This window comes from Pseudophryne corroboree, chromosome 7, assembly GCF_028390025.1.
Source record: "Pseudophryne corroboree isolate aPseCor3 chromosome 7, aPseCor3.hap2, whole genome shotgun sequence".
NCBI classification, from domain to species: Eukaryota; Metazoa; Chordata; class Amphibia; order Anura; family Myobatrachidae; genus Pseudophryne; species Pseudophryne corroboree.
In genome coordinates, this window is record NC_086450.1 from 116,424,657 (window position 1) to 116,450,660 (window position 26,004).

At 43.7% G+C, this 26,004-nt stretch overlaps 1 protein-coding gene and 1 long non-coding RNA gene across 4 annotated transcripts in view; both read right to left on the reverse strand.

Annotated features, from left to right (window-relative positions):
• Positions 1-26,004, reverse strand: part of CERS6 (ceramide synthase 6) — a 694,449-nt gene that overhangs the window by 577,409 nt on the left and 91,036 nt on the right. The window lies entirely within an intron of this gene.
• Positions 4,119-26,004, reverse strand: part of LOC134944750 (uncharacterized) — an 82,528-nt gene continuing 60,642 nt past the window's right edge. The window contains exon 3 of the long non-coding RNA XR_010181939.1: positions 4,119-4,169. This is a non-coding gene — a long non-coding RNA (uncharacterized LOC134944750). The remainder of the gene's footprint in view (positions 4,170-26,004) is intronic.

Genomic DNA, 26,004 nt, shown 5'->3' on the forward strand with positions numbered 1-26,004 from the left:
GGCTAACTCTGCAGAGATATCTGCCATGACACCTTTAAAAGTGGCAAGCCAAGCTGGAGCATGCTCTTGAGATTTGCTGCTACTTTGGGAAGATTCACTGCATTGTTCACACACAAGTGAACCCACAAACGCTGGTGTTAATTCTTGCGCACAGGAATTGCATTTGACTGTCTTTCCTGCCATGTTAGTAAACCCCCACCACACACATACAAGGTATTCACACAGGAAAACACAGAATACACAGCCCTTTCCAGCCAACTGTTAGGAGAAAGGCACAGTAAAGGAGGAGCCATAATGCACTTGACCTTAACAGTTATAACTTAACACCGGGCAGCAATAAAACTATGGTCCCTAATAAAGACCAGTGTTATAAGAGCACCTCCCCCGTATAATGTCCCCACTATACCACCTATGTAGCCTGAGGGATATCTGGAGGCTCATGCTGCACCGCTGCTGGCTGTAAATGGTGCCCTGCTGCTGCTGGTTCCACTCCTAGAGAAGCTCCACCCCCTTAAAGGCACTTCTACTCCTCCACGGCAAACTGACTATTTCTGTGTGGTAAATGGCTAAACTTGTCCTGAAGGCCTTCTGGTAGCGGATCACCAGTGCCTGCACTACCTCCTGAGTCATCGAGCCCACTCTGGAGAGCCAATGTGCCGCCAAAACGGCCGGGTACCCCGCTTGTCGGGGTCCCCGGCTCTGACTCACCAATCTTCATCCAGAAGAACCTTCAGGTGCTCAGGGTGGCAGCATGGCTCCGGGACTGTGCGCACGTGATCAGTGCACTGCGGTACGGTTCCCTCAGGACGAATTCTGTAGCCTAGGAATGGACCATTAACCATTTCAAGAGGTTGGTCTCAAACCCCTGTCCTGAACTCCCCCGATGCAGACAGACAGGTTGCCACCATGTCTGTCTGAAAATAATAAAAGAAAATAACAAAACTGAAGAAAAACTCTGGAGCCCTCCAGAGATCTGAACGGCTCTGGGGGCACTTTTTTCTAAACTGAAGCTGGGGGATGGGGCATAGAGGGGAGGAGTCAACACACATGTATACACACACTGAAGTTTGGTTTAAGTGCACCAGCTCCTGTGAACCCATCTATACCCCATCATATTAAAGTACCATCCCCAGTATCCCCTATGGATGTCAGCGAAACATATTACAGCCAAAATTAACATGCTAGAAGTTTTAGTTTACTTAGGACCAACCTAGACTGCACTACGTGCACAACATTTGAACAAGCACAAATGGGACAATATAATGTAAGCCATGCCCCAATGCACACAGATATTCCAAAATCCCATCCAGATTTGTCAAGAACGTACACATTTGTCCACTAATTGGGACTGTCCCAACAAATTTGCAGTGTGGGGTGTGTAGGTACTAATTACCTTGTCCTAGGCCTAAGCCAGCCACGAAAGTGGAGCAATGCTCCCCCTCACTGTGTACAATCTTCACAGGGAATGATTTTTCGAGTTGTTGTGGTCTTGGTTCCCTGTGCTAGTCCAAATTCCTCCTCTGGCACCAGGGCCAATGAAATGTCTCGGCATCCCTGCAGATAGGAGTTATGCTTCGAAACACCTATTTTGAAAATATTTTCTTTTTGTATTCTTACATTTTTGGACATTGCACAATTATGTAAAATAAATGATTGCTCATAATTTAAATTAAAAGTACTGAGGGCCTTTCTATATTACACAATACCAGATATTATTTTTTAAATGGTGCCTCATTACAGTTTAATGACATATGTAAATGTTGCCTAACTAATTTTGGGAACCTTTATTGGTAATGTGAGCTATGAAAATGCATTGATTAATTTTTTTACATATTAAATATAAAGTTTGCAAGAAAAACAAAAATGAAGGTTTCATGGTGGAATTTGGCACAGTATAATAATTCGGAGGGACTTGGCAACATATGCCAGGAAAAGAATGTTACTTGCAGCTTCCTGACATTATTAATCTAAATCAGAGATGACATATATGTAATATTATGCAGCCCACCTGCATATGCACATACAGTAGGGAATGTACTGTACGCGTTCAGAGCAGAATGTGGGACAGCACTATCTAAATTATATTTCTGTATTTCTTCTATACTCTTGGAAATGCAATTAATCCATTGCAGCAGTTTTATATAGTGCAATTATATAGTAAAGGACTGAAATTTTATTACAGAAATAATTGAAATCTAAACCTCAAAAATTATTCTTGGTTTGTGGTTCCTTTTATAATACAAATATGGATGCAGTGCAGGAATACTAAAGTCTCTACTATTACATTAATAGGATATCTAATGGGTTGAAGTTCTCAGGGGACACTGAATTTCTAGGAGTATGTGTAGCTGTACAGAGCTTTATAACAATGACCTAGGGCTATAAATATAATTTTAGAACTTGAAGGGTAAGCTCTGCAGCTACTCTTGCAAATCAGTGGAGAGATGCCTTATCTTGACCCCCTTGCTTTAAATCCATATGGAAAATATAGTCTAAATCCAAATACGCAAAACTGAACTTTCCTTCAAAATGTTCCTTTTTTCTGAGATTATTATGGTTTAAGAAGAAAATGGTAAATTAGGTGAAAAGATTTTACTTTTATAAGAATTGAAAGAACTACCAAAATATTATCCTTTCTCATCCTAGCCACCTTATTTTTATTTCCCTTTATTTATAGAACTTCAATATATTCTACACTCACCAGGGCCAATTTTAATCAGAAGCCAATTAACCTACCAGTATGTCATTGGGAGGAAACTGGAGCAATCAGAGGAAACCTGCGTGAACACAGGAACAACTTCCAAACTCCACTCTGATAGATCCCTGTTTGGCATAAACCTCAATGTTAGCTTTGGGGGCTTGTTTACATGATTGTATTTTTCCTGCAATTCTTTTAACTGTTTTTTCTTGAGTAATTTGCAAGCACTGAAAATGTGCTTAAAAGCTAGTAAAGCATGGCATTGTTTTATATAACTGCTTTCTATTAAATAATTTCTATAGGCAATTTAACAAAGGTAGGGTTGATTATTATTATTATTATTATTATTATGTATTGTTTCATAGAGAAAAACAACACATAACAAGGGAGCAGACCAACACAGTTGTAAAACAAAGAAAACCAGTGAAAAGATGCAACCCTTAACAATTTAACAATTTTACATAATCTGTGTACATGAAACGGACATAATAACAAAACAACAAACAAATAGAAAAAAAATAGAAAATTGCAAAGGAAACCCATAATCAGAAAACACAATTAAGTCATGTAGGAAATGAAAAGGTTCATTGTATTTTTGGATACACTCGTAGTTTTTGCTGTGAATATCTTGATGTGAAAATCAATAAAAATGTTATATTGAAAAAAAGATTTGTCATTTATTTAGAGAGGAACAAAGCAGAACATGAGGCCTGAAAGACCACGTGAAGAACGAAGGGTGGGGATGGGTCTGGCAAAATAGTATCAACGACCCCAAACCTGAGTTGAGATAAGCCATAATTTTTACATTGCAGCCAAATGCCAGAATTTTCTTGATAACTGTGGGGAAGGGTAGGGGGTCATGGTTTTTCCCATGAGAGGCAATGAGAAATATAGTTGTGTTAAGATTCTGGGTAACCAAATCACCAGAACACTAAAGAGTCAAAGGGAGAACCCAAGAGGAAGGACCATGGGTTAGTCTTTATGGGAGAATTTAAGGCTGCACACAAGAGGTCAGCAAATTAATTACAAAATGTTACTATTTTTTGGCAGGTCCATCAGATGTGAATAAAGGTACCCAAATTACTGCATCCTCTATTACATAGGGGAGAGGAAGAGCTTTAGATTCCATGAAGTTCAGTGGGAATCATATAGCAATTATGTAGCAATAGTAATACATTTAATAAAGGTTCTCTTTGACTAACGTAGATATGGAAGACCTAGCAACCCACAGTAACTGCAGATCTAGGCTCTTCCTCAGGGGGTGGGCATTGGGCACCCAAATCACAGGTATGGTTGCTTTTTAATATGTTGTAGTGCATTTTTAAAAGTTCAAATGTAAAAAAAAAATTTGCTGTATTTATACTGTATATTTAAAAAAGGCAGTAAAATATAACATTGTGTATAAAAAGCATCAGTTTATCACCTTGGTTTGCAACACAGAGAAATCTTTACTTTGTTTGGAGAAAGAGCCCTACATAAATAAAATTATTATTATTATTATTATTATTATTATTATTATTATTAAATGACTGTAAAAGGCAGCACTATGAATATACAATGCACAATATATGCACAGAAAAGCTACACGTTTACAAGAAATGCAGTCATTTGACAAATACAGGTTAGAAAAATGATTAAAAATGAAGGAAACTGTAATAACAGACCTGCAACTGCATTTGGCATGTGAGTATAATGAACAAACACTACACTTGCAGTCAGGAAGGACACTGTATTGCAGTGCAGCAGTGGGGCATTTGCACGTAGGCAAAGTTCAGTGTGGGCTTGTTGATGGAATTGCACTGTACAGTTGTGCGTATATAGAGGTGTGTCAGTTTTCAGACTCATCTCTTGCACCAAGGATAAGGCTGGTGTAGGTGCACACTGATATTGATGACTGCTATAAAATCTAGTGTACAGATGGGGGCGGTGTGGTTGTACTGATGCATGTAACTTGGCAAATAATATGAGCAACATCAGGGTTTTTCTCTACGCACACAATGTGGGTGTAATTACGGCCGACTTGTGTCCAACTCTGCAGCAGCTACATAGCTGGCAGATCTCATTATAATTGTTCTAAAACAGTTTTTCAATTATAGAATTGTTTATAACACTTATGCTTAAACAGCCTAAATAAACATATAAGTTCCCAGATGCTCATTAAATATTTCAATCAGCTTCTTCGCCTCCGATACTGCGCAACCTGAATACACATCTCTATATTATCCTAAATGATTATACCCCCTCTATTCTACCAATTACACCTCTCTAATCTACCCAGTTATATACACTACCTCTATTTTTTTTCGATGCAGTTGCACCCCCTATACGTTATTCTACCCAATTACACCCCTCCTATTCTATTATACCCAAATTCACCCCGTATTCTATTTTACCAGATTAAACACCCCTGTTGTATTCTACCTGATTCCACCCCCCCTATTATATTCTACACGTTTATAGCCCACTATTCTATTCTACTCGAATGCACCCCTTATTCTAGTCTACCCAATTATACACCTCTATTCTATTCTACCTGATTACACCCCCTATTCTAATCTAGCCAGTTCCACACCTGTATACCAGTGATGTACAGTGAGGTCAGTGACTGGCGTAGTCCCTCCCACACCCCCCACCCCCCTTCCTCCAAAATAAACAACAACAAAAAAACAGCATAGGATTCCCCTCATTTAAGCAAAACCAGCACCAGGCTGAACCCGCCAGGGGTGATAATGCCATAGCAGGGGAGACACTCAGTATGGGGTCCCCCTGCAATAATATTAAACACCCCCCAAACCAATCAGCCCAAGGCTGGAATTCCTCAGAAAGTGGGGACCACAAAAATGTAAATAGGGTCCCCCCTCATGAGCAACAACCAGCACTGGGGCTATGCCCAGCACCCCCGGTGGCAGTGGGTGCGGGGTTCATGACATACTAATATTGTTCTTTACAGGTGGCCTACAGGTCCCAGCAAGCCTGCCCCAGCATGCCGGAACTTAGAGAACCACAAGTGCCAGCATGAACGTACATTAAGGGCCCGCTGGCACCTGCAGTTCACCTGCCAGTCAAAGGGGCGGGGCGATGACATGGCGAGCGGCGTCCATCTTGAATTTCAAAAATGATGCTGAGGCGCCATTTTTGAAATAGGAAGCTGGCTCTCCACTGCCGAACTCTGCAGAATGGCTGGCAGGGACTGGATCCTCTCGGATCCAGGTCTGCCGCCAGACACCCTTTCTCCGCCGGGTCCCATCGCCACGAATGTCCACCATTTTGCGCCGCCGCATGTACCCGCTGGCCAGTGGATCCAGTGGATACGCTGGTCCAATCACATCTGCGGGACTGACATGGGCATGCTTACAGGTGGGCTGAATGCATGCCCCTGTCATTGAGGCACATGTACAGGTGCCGCTTCCCTGTACTTTTTCAATGGGCTTTTTCAGCCCATGGCTTGGCCCTGCCCCCTGCCCCCCACCCCCACTTCCCGAACTTTAGTATTAGCAATGGGAGGCACCTCTCCCGCTGCCTCCCATCACCAAATGCATGCATATTCACAGGGGGGAAATTATTAGAATAGTAAAAGATGATATCTATGACTCAGAATCTGTGTTATAAATATCTTCTTTGTATTATTTTAATCATTATGACAGGGGAGGCACTGCCTCCCCTGACTGCACGTCACTGCTGTATACTATTATACTTGAATACACACCTCTGTTCTATTCTACCAAATCACCCCCCCCCCCCCCAATTATATTTTACACAATTACACACCTCTATTCTACTTGATCATACACCTCTATTCTATTCGACCCAATTACACCTCCTCTATCTACCCAATCACACCACCTCTATTCTATTTACCCGATTACACACCCTACTCTATTCTACCCGATTACACCACCCTATTCTATTCTGTCCGATTACACAAGTCTAGTCTAGTCTACTCAATTACACAACTAAACATTGGAAAATAGAATTTGATGGCAGGTTAAAAACCCCGTGGCCCATCCAGTCTGTCCTCTAGGGTTAGGGTATTAGAGTTAGTTTATAGGTTTGGGTATGAGGGATAGGGTATTAGGGTTAGTTTATGGCCTTTTCTCTTAGCATTGTCCCTGTCACCAGAATGGCTTTGTTACAGCGTGCCTTTACCCCACCAGTGACTCTGATCCTGTCCATAAACGTTGAGGGTAAAGGTTTACTGAGTACAATACTGTATCCTATCCTATCTATTCCCCCTACCCATCCCTATGTAGCCCATCATTGCTTACTTCTACATGTCATTCTGTACAGATCCGTATTAAGGTGTGTGGGGGCCCGAGGCCAACCAACTTGTGGTGCCCCGACCGTAAAACTTTCACAGTAATATGATGGTGATATTACTAAAAAGTATAATGTGTCCAGCCTTCCTATCTCTGTCTACCGCTTTCTCCCATGTTCATGGCCACTGCGCAGTGCACGGGTGGGAGAATAGTTAGAATAAAGGAGCGCTTGAATAGATGTGTGCAAATTAAATGTGTATGTATAAAAAAATATATAAGCTGTAAAATATAGTACCTGTAAAAAGAAAAATAGGTTAAAAGTAATGTAAACAGCCCCTTTCCTGAAGGGTTAAGATGGAAGAGTTGAAAGTTTTACCGGATTCCCGATGCTGCCGTACTTGGAAGCCGCACTGCACGTGCGGTGGTACCTAGTTAACCCTAACCCTCCCGGTGGTGCCTAACCCTAACCTTTTCCTTCCCCACTGCCTAAACCTAACCCACCCTGCTTGGTGCCTAACTCTAACCTCCCCTTGTAAGTGTCTAACCCTAACCTTCCTTCCACGGTACCTAACCATCCCCTTCCCGACCCTGCACCCTAAACCCAACCCCCCTTTTAATGCCTACACCTAACCTCCCACCCCCTGCGGCAGGACGTGAGTGCGTCCCTGCTAACAGGACGTTTGGGATTCCAGGCATCGGTATTTTGATGCTGGGATCCTGAGCTCCATCCTGAATAAGGTGCTACACATGGTTGTAAAATCTTGTGCAGATATGTTCGCTTATCATAATATTATGTTATTTCCAGTCTGCTTTGACTAAGTTAGTCTCACACAACTGCGACTATCAGTACTTTATGAGAATTCACTGCACTTTAGTTTGCGTTCCCGCACCCACCCTTCCCTCCTCTCCCCTCTTCCTTGCACATTGTCTCTTCTATTGTATTTACTTCTCCCTTCTGCTATTACCTGTGACATTTCTGATAATTATACCTGTACTCCACCTGTATACTTTGATTTAAATTGTTATATTTCCATCTGTGACTTTATGTTATCTCCTAATTCATCTCTCTTATTGAAATGATGTAACAATTTGAATTTGCTACTATCTGAAATTTTTTTTTTTTTTTTTAAGTATAGTGGGGCAGATTTATTAAACCTGGAGAAGTGATAAATTGCATGGTGATAAAGTACCAGCCAATCAGCTCCTATTTACCATGTCACAGGCTGGGTTTGATAAATGACAAGAGCTGATTGGCTGGTGCTTTATCACCTTGCACTTTATCACTTCACCAGGCTTAATAAATCTGCCCCAATGTGTGTACACTTGTCTGATAGCTGGAAGTCTCCAGATCCTCCCCAGTTACTGCTCTGGTTTGTTTATGAAATAACGAGTATGACAAACTTCCTACGAGGCTCCCGATTCCTTCTATAAGAAGTGGGGTCCATGGCGCAACATAATCATGTCACAGCTTTCCCATTTTAGGGGTCCATCTCTGTGTGTTCTATACGCTCATCTGTCTGTGTCCTGGAGATTCTGAGAAGCCCCACTTTCTCCTTCCCCCTGTTCCCCTCTCTTTTACATTGAAAATTTGGCATATTCTATTCTGGTTTACTGATGTATTCTGTGTTTTGATAAAATATTTTCATTACTTTGATTTTTCAATCACCTACGTGGGGTGATTTCTAACTCCAGTACTGTAACTAGTTATATGATGACTTATTAAACTTTAACTGTCGTGCGTTCAGTTCATGTTATGCCACACAGAAACCCCAGTTCACATATGTCACACAGCATGAGGAAGGGGCAAGAGCCCCAAAATGTTGGCAGAATAAACACTGTGTGGTGATATTTACATGTGTCCAGTCTCCAGAGTGCCGCCTCTCTCCAAATGCTGCATATTTAGGGGTGCAATCCCCTTAAGGAGGGCACCGGAGCACAGTACGACCTGGATAGGTCAGTGGAGTGCCGGGGCATCTGTGTCTGCTATATATATATATATATATATATATATATATATGTATGTGTGTATATATATATATATATATATACACACATATATATATACATATATATACAGCATACATACATTTCTACATATGTAAATTGCTCATCACTAATACAACACTGCAGACACCTTGTGGCATCCTGTAAATAAATGATTATAATTAATGGTTCAATACACTCCTACAGTATCTCTGTCTATTCTATGCTGCCCGAAGACATACCTCTATTTTATTTTATTCTACTTTTTTACATCCCCTCCATTCTATTCTACCTGAATACATACGGGTGTCGTACGGTATGCCGGCGCTCGGGCTCCCGGCGACCAGCATACCGGCGCCAGGAGCCCGACCGCCAGCATACCGCCAGCGTGGCGAGCGCAAAGGAGCCCCTTGCGGGCTCGCTGCGCTCGCCACGCTGCGGGCACGGTGGCTACGCGCGCCACACTATTTTATTTTCCCTCCAGGGGGGTCGTGGACCCCCACGAGGGAGAATAGTTGTCGGTATGCCAGGTGTCGGGATTCCGGCGCAGGTATACTGTGCGCCGGTATCCCGACATTCGGCATACAGAAGACCACCCATACATACAGTACCTCTAATATATTCTACCTTATAACACCCTTTCCATTCTATTCAGTTACATCCCTCTATTCTATTCTACCCAATAGAACTCGTATATTCTATTCTATCTGATTATATCCCCCATATTCTATTGTACCCGATTACACATGTCTATTCTATTAATATCTATTCTACCCGACTACAGTCCCTATATTCTGTTCTACTCAATTAGACCCTCCATTCTATTCTACGCAGTTAAACACTTCTGTTCTTCCCAATTACATGTCTCTATTCTATTCTACCTTCATTCTTTTCTACCTGATTATTCCCCCCTACTCTATTGTACCAGATTACGCACCTCTGTCTGATGGACATTTGGGGCAGTCTAATGGGCATATGGTTGATTCTGGTGTGTGTGTGGGGGGGCTGATGGCATGTGTTGGGGGGGACTGATGGTATGTGTAAAGGGGTGGGCTGCTGGCATGTTTGTGGGGTAGGGGCTGATGGCATGTAGATAGATGTGTGGAGCATGTACGGTTGTGTGATGACATGTGGTGAGTCTTATGGAATAGAGGTTTTCCATAGTAATGTTCTGTGCAAATATTGCTTTTTTTTAGTGTATTTCTATTTTAAAATATAAGTAGCATAAAAGATTACAAAATATACAAAACACTGCAGCCAAAATATTGAAACACAAATCAAGTGACAACATATGCATAAAGTTGTAACATGACAGCAGGAAACAAAACAAATCACAAATGCAAAACGACTGACAGACATGAACTGTGGTTTCAATGATTCACACATTATGGAAAGTATTAGCATAAAGATGGTTAGAGGATGGATAATGGTGAGAAGGGAAGGGGTGGCAGAAAAGGGAAAGAGAAGCATAAAAGATACTGGGGTAGATGTATTAAGTCTGGAGAAGTGATACAGCAGTGATATGTAGAAGGTGATAACGCATCAGCCAATCATTACTGAATTTGAAAAATGAAAGTTGGGAGCTGACTGGCTGGTGCGTAACCACCTTGCACTTATCACTTCTTTATTACTTCTTTATCCCTCCTCCAGGCTTAATACAGCTGCCCCACTGTAGCTTGAACAGGAAAAGGAAACAGACGACAAGACCACAGCTAAGCATGAGAGATAACTGAGTCATGCAGAACAAAGAATTGGGGCGTTATGCTACCTGTATACATTGCTTTTTAAAACCAATCATAAAAATTAAATAAAAAGACACTTTTTTGTTCATGTGACAAATGGGGGTGGGTGGGGGGAATCTACCTTTTCAGAAAAAATAATAAAAATAGGTAGTGTGTGGGTGTTTGTGGGGGACTGCACTAAGCTGAGTGTTTGAGGTGAATGAAAGCTTATCTTTGCCCCTGGGTATCCAGAACCAAAGATGAGGTTGTGCAGAAGGGGTTTTTGCCCATTTATTATGAACCCATGATGGTCAGGAGGGAGAGAGTTAGATAATTGTATACAATGAACATTTTTCTAGCATAGATGTAATACTATTGCCTTTATAAGTCGAGAAAAAGTCAGTGGGCCAATGGAAAGGCCAAACGCCATCACAGTCTAGTGAAATAGGCTAACCTTCCAGAAAAACTGTACTGAGAAGAATCCTGTGACTAGGGTGAATTAACATAGAATGGAAAGCTTCTTTGAGCTCTACTTTACCGTATTTTTGTGAAATGGCAACAATTAGTAGAAAAGGGAAATCTGATAGCTCTTCCATTTGGAATCTCTTTTGCTTTTAGTAACAATTCAAAAACTTTACATTTAGTGGTGGTCTGAAAGAGCCATTATGTTTCTTAATAAGAAACAGGTGAGGGGTCTGACCTTTAATGTACAGATTTACCAGTTCTATCTTTGCTTGGTACAAAGCCAATGAGTGGATGTTGTGGACTGCAATTCCTTGAACACAGAAATGTTTGATTTACAAATTTTATGAATGGGAGATTTAGAACTGATCAAATTAGTCTTGGCAACCACTTGTCATCTGCTTCCACCTTCCAGACAGGAAGAGAATCTTTCACTGTTGTTAGAAATCTGAGACACACTTACCAAAATTCCTTCCTGTCCTAAAGGAAGTCCAAGCGATTGACACTAAGGCCCAGATTTATCAAGCCTTAGAGAGTCATAAATTGCATGGTGATAAAGTACCAGCCAATCAGCTTCTAACTGCCATGTTACAGGCTGTGTTTGAAAAGGCACGAGGCATTGAATGGGAGCAGCATTTGGAAGGCATGCTGTTCCTTGTAGTGCCAATGGGAGATCCTGGGGGTGGCTCCCTGGTAAGTTAGCTCTCAGTCTGGAACTGTTTTAGTAATGGCCTTTATTATGAGGCATACTGTGACAAATTACATGGCCCAATGTGGGCACTGCTATCAAGTAGTTAGGACTGCTGTATCAGAGAAGCCGTGAAGTGGCCAGCAGCTAAACATGTGTTTGCAAACATTTGTGACGAATTCTCTGAATTTTATTACCAGATAGATTCAGGGATGGTTACAGGTAATTTTCAGTGTGCGGAAGGGAATTTGGGGGTGGGGATTTGCACCCCCCTTCCTCTTTGTTTGTTTGTCTGTGACCCCTCCCCCTTCCAGCACCTGATATATAATTATCTCCAGGTATGATTGAGCAGCTTCCAAATTGTTTGTCTGGTTGTGTGCATGAGGCATTGAATGGGAGCAGCATTTGGAAGGCATGCTGTTCCTTGTAGTGCCAATGGGAGATCCTGGGGGTGGCTCCCTGGTAAGTTAGCTCTCAGTCTGGAACTGTTTTAGTAATGGCCTTTATTATGAGGCATACTGTGACAAATTACATGGCCCAATGTGGGCACTGCTATCAAGTAGTTAGGACTGCTGTATCAGAGAAGCTGTGAAGTGGCCAGCAGCTAAACATGTGTTTGCAAACATTTGTGACGAATTCTCTGAATTTTATTACCAGATAGATTCAGGGATGGTTACAGGTAATTTTCAGTGTGTGGAAGGGAATTTGGGGGTGGGGATTTGCACCCCCCTTCCTCTTTGTTTGTTTGTGTTTGAAAAGGTACAGTTAGGTTAAGGTCACACATAGCGGCCAAGCAGGTCTCGCTTGGCCGGGAGGCGGTTACTGTGTTCCTGTTCTGCGGGATGCAGCAGAACAGGATCCGGCCAGTGACACAAAGGATTTTCAACGTAACACAGTGCGGCACATACACTGAAATGTATGTGTTCACATTGAAATCCCGCCATCCTACCGTCCGTCCCAACTACCGCACATGTGTGGGCGCCTTCCGGCCAAGCGGGTCCCGCTAAACAGGACCTGTTTGGCCGCTATGTGTGGCCGTAGCCTTAGGAGTTGATTAGTTGGTACTTTGGGGCAGATGTATTAACCTGGAGAAGGCATAAGGAAGTGATAAACCAGTGATATGTGCAAGGTGATAAAGGCAGCAGCCAATAAGATCCTAACTGTAATTTACATATTGGAGCTGATTGGCTGGTGCCTTTATCACCTTGCACATATCACTGGTTTATCACTTCATTATGCCTTCTCCAGGTTAATATATCTGCCCCTTTATCACCGTGCAATTTATCACTCTCCAAGGCTTGATAAATCTGGGCCTAACTCTCTATTATTTTGGGTCCTATACGTGTAACCTCCTCTTTGAGGTGTTGTGGAGCCTATGTATTCTCAGGCCTGACCATGTATTCACTTTTTTAAGACCAGCAAAAGACTTACAAGCTTTCTAGCAAGTCTAAACCTCCTTTATAAATTGGAGACCAAAGAAGTCTGTATCTATCAGTTTAGGAAATCAAAGGATTTTGTAGAGATCTGAAAACCCACCTCTGAGCAGCTACGGGGGACTGCTGGGTGTTGCTGATATAATGAATGGTTTTACTGTTGATCAGAGCTGCCCTGCTTACTGCTTTTAAAAGGTAATACTTATGGGCCCTACACACTTGCCAATGTGTGAGGGCAATATGAGCAATCTCGTTCATTAATGAACGAGAAATTGTTCATATCACTCAGTGTGTAGGTACCAACGATGAACCATGTGCGGCCCCGCGGTCGTTCATCATTGGTGCCGGGTCATTTATGCCTGCAAGCCAATATGGACAATATCGTCCATATTAGCATGCAGGGCTACGGGGCCGGATGATGTCAGGGAGTGAAGAAACTTCACTCCGCTTGTCACCTCCCCCCACCCAGCCCCCGCCGCTGGGTCGTCTGTCAGCCGTATTGGCCGTCGGGCACCTCGGCTAATGTGTAGGGGCTATAAGATGCAACAAAAGATTGAATGGTGCATACTGAGTGACCTTTTCTCCCATTTTACCTGACTGATTTAATTCTGTGCTATAATGGAAGATAATTGCAGTAACATAGACTGTACCTTTCATCATTGGACACTGAAAGAAAATCTGGACACCAGGGCCGAATTAACATGGAGGACTCCTGTCATCTGCACTCCCCTGTTCGACTCCAGTCACGCTCTGCCTCTGTCAAAAGCTCTGCCTCTTCCCTCCCAAGAAGCCAGCAGCCCTGCCCGTGTCGCAGCAAAAAAAACTGTACGCGTCTTAATTTAAACGTTTCTTTTCTTTTTGCAATCCAGAATGTTGTATACAGATCCGCCGCTAGCCGCTCAGCAAGGTCTGCAAAGCAGGGAGGCACTGGGCTAGAGAGGCACTCTCCCCCCTCTGCCACCTTTCTGAGCTGTTGTGCAATGTTTCACTGCCGCAGCCTGCTCCTGTCACAGGCAGTATGATAGGCAGTGCAGCGGCGCCGGCAGATTAAAGACTCTTTTCTTCCAGTCTGATTATTGCATGTTGGGCGCTCCCCCTTCTCTCTCGTACCTGCGTACCTGCTCCTCCCCACTGCCCTGTCAATCTGGATAACAGACAGGCAGCTCTGCCTGTCTGTCCCTGCCTCTGTACTTTACTCAAAGCAGAAGCCGGGCAGCCACCTCTGAGTTAAGACGTTCTGCTGAGCTTTCTTCTTGATTAGACCAGGAAGTCACATGAGTCACACTTGTCTGTGCACACACTGGAGGAGCCAGGAGGCGTGGAGCAGCCACAGGCAGCACATGATTAACAGAAAAGCAGAGACTGAGGCCAGTTCTGGATAAAAGGGGAGGGGGAATATCAACAGTGTGTGCTATGGGGGGACAGGGGCATATTAATGTATGCTATGGGGGGACAGGGGCATATTAATGTATGCTATGGGGGACAGGGGCATATTAATGTATGCTATGGGGGACAGGGGCATATTAATGTATGCTATGGGGGGACAGGGGCGTTTAAATGTGTGCTATGGGGGGACAGGGACATATTAATGTATGCTATGGGGACACAGGGGCATATCAATGTATACTACGGGGGGACAGGGGCATATTAATGTATGCTATGGGGGGACAGGGGCATATTAATGTATGCTATGGGTGGACAGGGGCATATTAATGTATGCTATGGGGGACAGGGGCATATTAATGTATGCTGTGGGGGGACAGGGGCATATTAATGTATGCTATGGGGGGACGGGCATATTAATGTATGCTATGGGGGGACAGGGGCGTTTAAATGTGTGCTATGGGGGGACAGGGACATATTAATGTATGCTATGGGGACACAGGGGCATATTAATGTATACTACGGGGGGACAGGGGCATATTAATGTATGCTATGGGGGGACAGGGGCATTAATGTATGCTATGGGTGGACAGGGGCATATTAATGTATGCTATGGGGGACGGGTATATTAATGTATGCTATGGGGGGACAGGGGCATATTAATGTGTGTTATGGGGGACAGGGACATATTAATGTATGCTGTGGGGGGACAGGGGCATATTAATGTATGCTGTGGGGGGACAGGGGCATATTAATGTATGCTATGGGGGGACAGGGACATATTAATGTATGCTATGGGGGACAGGGGTATATAAATGTATGCTATGGGGGGACAGGGGCATATTAATGTATGCTGTGGGGGGACAGGGGCATATTAATGTATGCTATGGGGGGACGGGCATATTAATGTATGCTATGGGGGAACAGGGGCGTTTAAATGTGTGCTATGGGGGGACAGGGACATATTAATGTATGCTATGGGGACACAGGGGCATATTAATGTATACTACGGGGGGACAGGGGCATATTAATGTATGCTATGGGGGGACAGGGGCATATTAATGTATGCTGTGGGGGGACAGGGGCATATTAATGTATGCTATGGGGGGACAGGGACATATTAATGTATGCTATGGGGGACAAGGGTATATTAATGTATGCTATGGGGGGACAGGGGCATTTTAATGTGTGCTATGGGGGCACAGGGGCATATTAATGTATGCTATGGGGGGACAGGGGCATATTAATGTATGCTATGGGGGACGGGCATATTAATGTATGCTATGGGGGACAGGGGCATATTAATGTGTGCTATGGGGGACAGGGACATATTAATGTGTGCTATGGGTGGACAGGGGCATATTAATGTATGCTATGGGGGCACAGGGGCATATTAATGTATGCTGTGGGGGGACAGGGGCATATTAATGTATGCTCTGGGGGGACAGGGACATATTAATGTATGCTATGGGGGACAGGGGTATATTAATGTATGCTATGGGGGGACAGGGGCATTTTAATGTGTGCTATGGGGGCACAGGGGCATATTAATGTATGCTATGGGAGGACAGGGGCATATTAATGTATGCTATGGGAGGACAGGGGCATATTAATGTATGCAATGGGGGGGACAGGGGCATATTAATGTATGCTATGGGGGACAGGGGCATATTAATGTATGCTATGGGGGACAGGGGCATATTAATGTGTGCTATGGGGGACAGGGGCATATTAATGTATGCTATGGGGGGACAGGGGCATATTAATGTGTGTTATGGGGGACAGGGACATATTAATGTGTGCTATGGGGGGACAGGGACATATTAATGTGTTATATGGGGGGACAGGGACATATTAATGTGTTCTATGGGGGGACAGGGACATATTAATGTATGCTATGGGGGACAGGGACATATTAATGTGCGCTATGGTGGACATGGACATATTGTGTGCTATGGGGGGACAGGGACATATTAATGTGTGCTGTGGGGACAGGGACATATTAATGTATGCTGTGGGGGGACAGGGACATATTAATGTGTTCTATGGGTGGACAGGGACATATTAATGTGTTCTATGGGGGGACAGGGACATATTAATGTGTGCTATGGGAGGACAGGGCCACATCTGTATTTGTAGGAGGGCGCAAAATTTATAGTTTGCAGGAGGGCGTCGAACACCCTAGCAATGGCCCTGTGTATAAGTCTGTGACAATGAATTAATACTTTTGTTACCTTTGTTAGCTACTGTAGCAATATAGATTCTGCACAGTAGCCTAAGTGCTTTTATTTGTATCCTGATTCTGCTCAAATAAAGAAATAAGCAAGCAGATGAACTACCTTAATATCATATAATTCTCTCCCATGAGAATCACTATTTTATAGCCAGTTAGACATATTTTAGAGACGGACGACAATGATCAGGGTTGTTTCTGCTTCCGGAAATGATTCCGTATTCCAATACCAATTTGAAAATGTTACATTTGTCTATGAAAGAAAAGGTTTTATTTAGAGCTGGTATGTTATTGAAAGCAAATGCTATTTTCTGACTTGCTAAACAAATCCTTAGTGAAGGCACACTTCTCTATGTCCTTCATCAGGATAATGGTAGATGACTCATGGGTCAGATGCATCATTGCTTGGAAAGTGATAAAATGGAGAGTGAAAAAGTACCAGCCAATCAGCTCCTAACTGCCATTTTTCAAACACAGCCTGTGACATGGCAGTTAGGCGCTGATTGGCTGGTACTTTTTCTTTTTCCACTTTATCACTCTCTAAGTGATGATGCATCTAACCGTAAATCTCATGATTTAACAGTTCAATTAACTAGTCACAATGAATGATGAGTAAATACAAGAGGGTACTGGTATTATTATTATTATTATTATTATTATTATTATTATATAACTAAGAAGTAAAAATAATAATATATACATTTTCAATAAGTAATAAACTGTATGGAGAAGCAGAAAATGTATATCTCACTGCTTACCATTCAGTCTTGATCTGGCCAGCTGCCCCCATACGATTGCATGGGGACCAAAACGCCTCACGCTCTGAAAATATAACATTTTTGTAGGAGCTTCACAGCGTGAACCTTCTCCATATGTAGATGTGTTTGTTGCCAGACCCCGCTCCTTCCAATGGTAAGGAGGTTCGGGGTTGTGAACAGCGCTGTTCGGTGTCTTTCGTCGATGCTGGGTGTTTGTACACTAGCACTGCCAAGTCAGATAGGTCAGTGCTAATTTTTACTGCAACAGAAGTAGCGGTGATATAGATTGTGGGGACAGCTGATGTTCTGAGAAATGTTGCATAGAACTGGAGCAACGTTGCATAGGAGCAATGTTGAATTGCAGCAGTGTTTTAGTATCCACCTATGCTACTGTACTTGCTGCGAGTTGGATACGTCATTAATAGGCCCCTTAGTAAAACATATTGGCCATGAAATTGCAAGAGTATATGTCTGATGGTCTGCGCATGCTAGCAGCTCCCCCTTAGCTGCTGCGGCATTTGTGAGGCGGAACGGAGTACTTTTGTCCCTGTTTCATAGGCGTGCCGGGCCCAAGGTCTGTGATGTTGAATGCAGACTTCTTGGATCTGGCTTACCGATTCCAACACTAAGTCTGAGTAAGTTTCTAATTACATAGACTGGCTTAAGGCAGCAACCATCGCGACCATCTTTGGATGCATCAGTCGGATCGCAGATGCAGACGGGAGGTGTTTATTTCCTACAGGTGCTTCCTGCTGCATTTGCATTTTAATTATACAGTATTGTACAGTCACTTCCCTGCAGCTGTGCATTACTCTACAAATTAGAATCAGGCCCTTAGTGCTTTGCCAGGGCCATTCACCAGGAATATGCGCATGCATGCCCAGGCCATTAAGATCCAACAAGGGCCGGGGTACTGGGGTCGGGGTGGGGCCAAATACATGCGGCATGACCATACTTGAGCACAGGTGGCTTAACTATTGTTTAAAACAATGAGAACATATTTTAATATTAATCCCTTGGAGAAATGCTTTATTTAAATAATAAGACATTGTTTCATTGAAATATTTCAGTTGACATAATAATATTATTATTACGGATGATCTTTGAAAGATTAATGCAGGGAACACACTGGCCGATATATCGGCCGTTCTATCGAACGACCGATGTATTGCTGCCCCACCGGCCAGTGTGTAAAAACGATATATCTGTGAACACCGTCGTTCACAGATATGTCGCGTCGGCCCTGCAGCACACATGATGACCAATATATCTACAGATATATTGGTGTATCATTGCGTGTGTCACGGCGGTCAGCCAACCGTCCATAAACATGCTGCGACAGCCGGCAGTGATTGACGGCTGAACTGGGCAGGCTGCATTCTGCATCATGGCATCGCAAAACACAGCCCCAGATCTTCTTGCATGTTCAAAAGATTTGGGGCTGTCGTTAGCGACTCACGCTTCATACACGCTATCCTTCATACACACGGAACAATGTAAACAATATATCGTTACGATTGATCGGGAACGCCCATATCGTTTCTTCTATCTTTCCGTGTGTATGCACCTTAAACCTTATAAACATTGGAAAAATTACAAAACTGTGCAAAAAAAAAAAATGTTCAGCAGTTTCTGACGTTTAATGTCACAGTAATATTCTATAATATAGGTTCTCAAACTCGGTCCTCAGGACCCCACACAGTGCATGTTTTGCAGGTCTCCTCACAGAATCGCAAGTAAAATAATTAACTCCACCTGCGGACCTTTTAAAATGTGTCTGTGAGTAATTAATACACCTGTGCACCTGCTGGGTTACCTGCAAAACATGCACTGTGTGGGGTCCTGAGGACCGAGTTTGAGAACCTGTGTTCTATATAATATGCCATCTGCAGGGCCGGTGCAAGGTTTCTCGGCACCCTAGGCACATCGTCAGCACACTCCCCCCCCCCCCCCCCCTTCAATAGCCAGCCCCTCAGGTGAAAATGTGTCTAATAAGTTCCACAGCAACCTGCCGGATAAATGTAAGTGTGTGCCGCGCCAAAGAATATTTTCTTCACATAGAATTTGACGGCAGATAAGAGCATTATGGCCTATCCAGTCTGCTCCTATGGTTAGAGACTAGAGTATTCAGGATAGGTTAGGGGTTAGGGTTAGTTACTGGATTGGGTTAGGATATTAAGGTGAGGGTATTAGGGTTATTTTAGCGGTTTTAGCTAGGGTATTAGGGTTGGTTTGGGGGATGGGTTTAGGGCAGAGGTTCCCAAACTGTGTGCCATGGCTCCCAGGGGTGCCTCGGGACACTTGCAGGGGTGCCCTGGGTTGGTGGTCCAGGACCAATTCAAATTATTCATGGTCAATATAATAGGCAAAACCAGTGCTGGTGGCTGCCAGTCATAAAATATGTGGCCAAACAGAAGCAAATCTTGTCCCTCACCACACAACTGACCCTAAGGATGACATATAAACGCAATCTACTTAATGTAATGTTACTTTCTAAATTTCTCAATAAGAAATTTTTGGCCTAGGGGTGCCGTGGAAAAAATTCTGATATTCTAAGGCGCCGTGATTCAAAAAAGTTTGGAAACCAGTGGTTTAGGGTATTAGGAATAGGATATTATTGTTGCTTTATCAGTTTAGGTTGAGGTACTAGGGTTAGGGGTTATGATTAGGGAGACATTGATAAATACTGTATACTCCTGTTCTAATCGGCGCCACTCCACGCATTTAAAAAAAAGTATGCACATACGCAGAAATAGTTTACAATGTTTTCAGATGCTTTAATATTGCATCTTTAATATTGCATCTATTCCCCCAAGATGCTATATTAAAGCATCTGAAATGTTGAAAAGCTATCTCTGCGTATGTGTAAAATGTGTGGAATTGACAATTCCAGGGAGGAGATTGTCTATTGTTACTTGTGCTTGTGTGCGAGTGTGTGTGTGATTTAGACCCATCCTACACCAGTTCCCCTAAGCCCCAGATGGCACGGACTATATAGCATAATATATATATATATATATATATATATATTCACACATTACTGTTTAGGCATGTCAGTCACATGAAGGACGATCAGCGCTGAGGCACTGACCGTGTTTGTCCTTCTGGCTGTGGGTCTGTTTGAGAGAGGACAGCAGATGTTACCCTTGCAGATGCACTCCTGCATGGGTAGTGGCGGCCGGACTTGGACGCCCCATCGTAGCTGCTGGTCACTGCAAGCTGGGAGAGGGGGCAGATCAGCTTGTGGTTGGGAAAGCCCTTGCCGCCCAGCTGAAGGTACCACCCTGGCAGGGGCAAATGCAGGATTTCCTGGGGGGGGGGGGGGGGGGGGGGGGTGTATATATATAAATATATCTATACCTCCACTCGGAGTCTTGTAGATCTGTGAAAGAAATCAGCATTTCATTATCAATGATTCAGGGACTGTATCCCCATCTTCAGGATACACTGCAAATGTAAATAATTAAACACTGATTACTGCACTGACTTACAAGACTCCGAATAAATATATATATATATATGTATATATATATATATAGTACAAGGTTATCCACCTAGTGGAACCTAAATGAACAGCACCTCTTTTAAAAGGTTGCTGGCTGTAGGTGGCTATATTGACCTACCTCAGCCAGGGTTACCCTGCGCAGAGACCGGAAGTGACGCGTGCGTTCCAGCACGCACTTCCGGTTTGCATTCCACGGCGCGCCCGCTGCACGGGCCAGCTCGCACGGACACACCACACTTCCTATGTACCAGGAAGTAATGCCTATGGTCCTGCACTGCGTTCCACCTCACTCCCAGGAAGTGGAGAGGTGGGACTGGCGCCAACAGGAGGGGTATATAAAGGGGGCCGGTGAGGCAATTTCCCTGTAACAACAGTTCCCATTTATGCTGACCGTGCTGTGCTGATGTCTGCTGTGACCATGCTGTAACTCCTTGACAAAGGTCCTGGTGTGGACCGAAACGTCGGAATTGGACTTTACACTGGAACTGTGAGATTACCTTTATTAAATACTCTTTGTTGATTAAATTGAGATAAAGTCTGGAGAGTGCTATCTGTTCCACTAGGTGGATAACCTTGTACTGTACTATGGGTCCCACCTCTAAGTGGGTTGGACTCTGATTGGCACCCCAGTTGTTGGCAGAGTTATGTGAGAGTGCAGGAATCTGTATGTATATATATATATATATATATATATATATATATAGTGGTGCAGTCAGGCGGCATATATATATTCCAAGGAAGGCAGCGGCACTGCGGGATTTGTTGTGCTTAAAAATTGTATTAAAAGTTACACAAGTATGGTTATGCTTGTGTAACGTTTAATACAAGTTTTTCCTCACAACAAATTCTGAAGTGCAGCTGCCTTCCTTGCAATATATATATATATACAACTTTCTGGATGGCACCTGGTAACATAATTTATTTGGGAGTGCCAAACATTACATACTTGATATATAAATATATATAGATATATACACACGCAGTATATCCTTGCAAAATAGCGGCACTCCAACCATATAATAAGGCTTTCTGGTAATCAGCTTATAGTCAATGCTTCAAGGACATGATGAAAATGGCAATACATTAGTGCATTGAAACGTTGACTACAAGCTGACCACCAGAAAGCCTTATTACAGTTTGTGCTTGGAGGGGTGGTCTTCAGTATGCCGACTGACGGCTTCCCGGCGCACAGTATACCGGCGCCGGAATCCCGACAACCGGCATACCGACACTTATTCTCTCTTGTGGGGGTCCACGACCCTCCTGGAGGGAGAATAAAATAGAGTGGCGTGCGTAGCGCGCCACCGTGCCCATAGCGTGGCGAGCGCAGCGAGCCTGCAAGGGGCTCAGTTGGGCTCGCCACACTGTCGGTAAGCCGGCGGTCGGGCTCCCGGCGCCGGTATGCTGGTCGCCGGGAGCCCGACCGCCGGCATACCATACTGAACCCGCTTGGAGTGCTACTATTGGGAAAGTTACCGTGTTATGAGCAGGGGGATGGGGAGGGAGAGATAGAATACACAGACGGCACACACTACACAACACATACATATACTATACATACAAACACACATATATATAGGGCACACATACCTGGGGATACAGAGGGGAGACACTGGCAGCTAATTGTGACTTGTGTGGATATAAGAGAGCTGCTGCTGTTGCTGTGTATGCGCAGCAGCTACCTCTCTCTCCCGGCTGGCTTGACTGCCAAGAGTTCCTGCTGCGATCGCGGCTTTTCCCCAGTCATCAGGTCCGGGGAAGGAAGCGGTGGAACGAGCGCCAAGGCAGGAGGGGGTGGCGGTGCAGGACTCAGACATGCGGCTCCACTACAGCCCCCACACAGCAGATCCGACCCAGGGTGAGCATGGAGCAGGTGACTCACATTCCTCCCGGCCAGCGCAACACACATCATCCTGGCTGTCATTATTTCATCCCTCTCAGCGTTGCCGCTCCTCAAGTGATGCCGCCCATAGGCAGCTGCCTAAAGCTGCCTAGTGGTAGCGCCGGCCCTGGCCATCTGGGTTAATGTCTTTCTGTTTTGCAACATGAACAGTAATAAAAAAAATGATGCCAGTTTGGGGATAGCTGCAGCCCTTTTTGATAATGAATAATACAGAAAATGTGATAAATAATTTAGGCAATGAAATCTGTATTACCAGACTAAAACTAAGTATAAATTAATTTAAGAGGGCTGTTCATGTCCTGAGTACATGGAATGCTAGGCACTCTGTGGAGACCATTTATAAACTGGCACTGCAGTACTAGAAGCCCGCTTATGCTGCTGTAAGGCCAAAATTGTGTGATATTTTCATGGGTTTGAGCATGGTTTAGTCAAATAAAATGGCTTTCACTGTGACAGAGGAAAAGGCTCTTGCCTATTTTGTGGATCTCTCTCCTGGACTCCTGAGAGCAGAGGTAAATTGTCCATAATACCCCCCAGGATCCTTTCCAGTGAGGTGGCCAATCAGTAATTGTTTATTTTTCTGGTTTAGATATGTGTTTTCTAATTTTTATTAAGTGATATAATCTAACATTGGTTTCTGTCATGCTGGATGGCCCTTTCACCAGAACCATACATGTTATTACACATGCCAACCAAATCATCATTTGTCCTACTCATTTCTGCTCGCCATAAATGCTATTGACAGTGAATGCTATTGATTTAATGTTGCACTAGTTGCTCTGCTTTCAAGGAGGTGAGCAGTATCTAACCCTGTCCAATTAGGGCCCGTACAGTCTAGCATCTGACCATTCAGCTACTGAGCTTAACACTCCAAAAGGTGGTGAAAACTGCAAGAACTGTTAGGGAAGAGACATTTTGGCAAATATCACAGTTGTGGTGGTCACGCCCTTAGAACTATAGGAACATTCAGGGAGTATGTTCTCCTACACATTTCTTGCATGGGGAGCCACTTGCACCAGTTTTGTGTGCAGTATTGCTAGTATGTTTGAAATGCAAAAGGTTGGAGTTGGCCAAGTCCCACATGATGGATGACTGCACCCACACCGGTGGCCCACCTTCTGTTGTTATGACGCTGCCTATTGAAAATGTGGCCCAATTTACCAGAGTAGTCCATTTTGACATTATTTTCCAGGGACACATTGAACTCCCTATCCACCCCTGCCCTGGAGAAAAGGGGACGAGAGATCCAAAATGTAGACAAGCAAGCATGGAGTCAAATTTTGGACAAACCTGGTCACATCGGTGCCTTCATAAGCACTGCTCCAGAAGCACAGTAATGAACCAGATGATGGATTATATTAACTAAGCAGTAGCTATTATAGACGTGGATGGCCAGGGGTTCTGGCCACTGGATTTAAAATGGCAATAATACAGTAAAGCCAGACTTTTATAATCCTGAGGTCAGAATGGCTTTGTAAGCAGCTTCTCAGTAAATGCATTCCTATGTGTCTGACAAGGGGGAAAAAATGCACATATTTGAAGGTATTCCCGATATTTAGACGTACAACTGATCTATAAACTTGGAGGTGACAGAAATCAGTACTTCTCCAATTGAATCACAGTGTACAAGTGTGTATTCTTAGACTACACTATACCATAGAGATGCGGCACTGTTTACCATCTCCTGTCCTCATCGACCTATAAAAGTGCATGTTTTCCAAATCTCATAGTTGGTACACTGGTGTATTCATTACTGACTGACACAATTTAAAAGCTCCACAGGCCTGTAAAATATTCACTATTAGAGGTCCCTGATGACTGGAGTTGGGAAACATCTATCCAATGCGTACACAACAATAATTATGTAAGCAGTGCTCCATCAGGATCCAAACAGAATAATGTTATGAATGCTCCATCAGGATCCAAACAGTGCACAATCTGTATAAATATTCACACTTAAAACAAAGGTCAAACAAAGGAAATGAAACGCACCAATTTACATCAAAGGAGCCCTATTGTATCCTATTGGAATCATAAGTGATGATCAGATGAGCAGTATGTTAGGAATAAAATGGGAATAAAACTACATTAATGTAAACCTGTGATCAGGGCCGGATTGACGTGCATGTGGGGCCTGTTTTGGTTGATGACATGAGGCCCCATTTATAGTCATAATTAATAAGTGCTAAATAATTTGCGTATATGAAAACTACTTTGCCACTTAGCCTGTAGTTGGCATATGGGCCCTCATTCCGAGTTGTTCGCTCGCAAGGCGAATGTAGCAGAGTTACACACGCTAAGCCGCCGCCTACTGGGAGTGAATCTTAGCTTCTTAAAATTGCGACCGACGTACGCGCAATATTGCGATTACAAACGAGTTAGCAGTTTCAGAGTAGCTCCAGACTTACTCTGCCTGTGCGATCATTTCAGTGCTTGTCGTTCCTGGTTGACGTCACAAACACACCCAGCGTTCGCCCAGGCACTCCCACCGTTTCCCCGGCCACTCCTGCGTTTTTTCCGGAAACGGTAGCGTTTTCATCCACACGCCCCTGAAACGCCGTGTATCCGCCCAGTAACACCCATTTCCTGTCAATCACATTACGATCGCCGGAGCGAAGAAAAAGCCGTGAGTAAAAATACTTTCTTCATAGTAAAGTTACTTGGCGCAGTCGCAGTGCGAACATTGCGCATGCGTACTAAGCGGATTTTCACTGCGATGCGATGAAAAATACCGAGCGAACAACTCGGAATGAGGGCCATGGTTGGTGTAATAAGCAAAAAAAAAATATTTTTATAGTTTCCCTTACTCTAAAAATGAATAATATAATGTGCCCCTAATGATTCATTTTATTTCCTTTTAACTTCCTCCTTGATTCTAGACATGCCCACTCTCTGGCAAGTCTTAGGGGATGGGATGGGTGTGCTGTTGCCATGGCCATGGCTACATGCCGCACCTTACACCCCTGGTGCTGCCCACGTGA